The 1,698-nt window shown below is 39.5% G+C and overlaps 1 pseudogene; it reads left to right on the top strand.

Moving 5' to 3' along the window:
• Nucleotides 1–843: 843 nt before the first annotated feature.
• On the top strand, nucleotides 844–1,450 carry LOC118577494 (annotated as a pseudogene).
• The last annotated feature ends 248 nt before the right edge of the window (nucleotides 1,451–1,698 follow it).

The raw sequence follows: 1,698 nt of genomic DNA, 5'->3' as shown, positions 1-1,698 counted from the left end.
TTCCAACATAATTCTTTACAGACCTCAAAGGAAGAACACTCACCTTCATTTGGACAAACAAAAACCCAGGATAGCTACAACAGTCCTGTACACTAAAAGAACTTCTGGGAATATCACCATCCCTGATTTCAAGCTCTACTACAGAGATGTAGTAATTAAAACCCATGGTATTGACATAAAAACAAATGCATGATATCTAATGGAAGACCCAGACTTAAATCCACACAACTGTGGACACCTGGTTTTTATAAAGAAGCTAGGAATATACAATGGAAATAAGAAGTATTTTCAACAAATTGTGCTGGTCTAACTGGATGTCACTTTGTAAAAGAGTACAAATAGATCTATATGTATCACCACCCTGCACAAAACTCAAGTTCAAATGGACAAAAGACCTCAACATTAAACCAGATAACACTGAACCTGATAGAAAATAAAGTGGGAAATAGCCTTGAATTCACTTGCACAACATTCAACTTCTGAACAGAACACCAATAGCTCAGGCACAAATATCAACAATTAATAAACAGGACCTCATGAAACTGAAAACCTTCTGTAAGCCACAGGACACCATTAATATGACAGAAAGGCTTCCCACAGAATGAGAAATATTTTTACCAACTCCACGTCTGACAGAGAGCTGATTTCCAAAATACATAAAGATTTCAACAAACTACACATCAACAAACTAAATAATTGAATTAAAAATCTAAAGATCTAAAAGGAATTCTCAAAAAAAAATATCTCAAATAGCCATGAAACACTCAAAAATATTCAGCATTCTTAGCAATCATGGAAATGTAAATAGAAAGGACTTATAGATTCTATCTTACAGCCCTCAGAATGGCTAAGATAAAAAAAGAACTTACAACTTATGCTGGAGGAGCTGTGGTACAAGGCAAACTCCCTTTCACTATGGTGGGAATGTAAACTTGTTCAGTCACTTTGAAAATCAATATTGGCAGTCTCTCAGAAAAATTTGGATCTGGGACGTCAAAGAATTCTGGAAGGTGGGCATGGATGAATATGATGAGAACAAGTTCGTGGATGAGGAGGATGGTGGTGATGGCCAGGCAGGCCCGACGAGGGAGAGATGGACTCATGCCTGCAGCAAGGAAACATGACAGCTGTACTCCAGGATGCTCTGAACACCACCACCCACCCATCAACGCAGAGTCGGGTGGTGAAGGACTGGGCAGGCAGCATTGTCTTGAAAGTGCTCATCTCTTTTAAAGCTAATGGTATTGAAAAGGCCATTCAGTCTCTGGACAAGAATGGTGTGGACCTCCTAATGAAGTTTATGTATACAGACTTTCAGAGCCTGTCTGTCACCAGCAGTGCCATGTTGCTGCAAAGGCATGAAAAGGCGCTTGCTGCTGGAGGAGTAGGGTCTACTGTTTGTGTTTTGACTGCAAGAAAAACTGTGCGGTCCAGCTGGAACTGGACGTAGTTCACAGGAGTGGGATTTGCTGGTACAAAGACCAAAACAACCAAATGGCACCACTGCCCTGTGGGTGGTATCTGCTTCTCTCAGCTTTGCCTTCTTGCTTCCTTTTTCATATCTATAAAGAAGAAAATTACATACCAGTTTCCTTAATGAAAATGGAAATAATGTGGAGGAAATTTTGTTTCAATGGGGGTGTTGGACCCTTTCATAACTATGTAATAATATGTATGCCATTCTGTAATTTATATTCA

This window comes from Onychomys torridus, chromosome 2 (assembly GCF_903995425.1).
Source record: "Onychomys torridus chromosome 2, mOncTor1.1, whole genome shotgun sequence".
Taxonomy (NCBI): Eukaryota; Metazoa; Chordata; class Mammalia; order Rodentia; family Cricetidae; genus Onychomys; species Onychomys torridus.
Note: the sequence above shows the minus strand (reverse complement) of the source record. Positions and strands in the feature narration are given on the sequence as shown.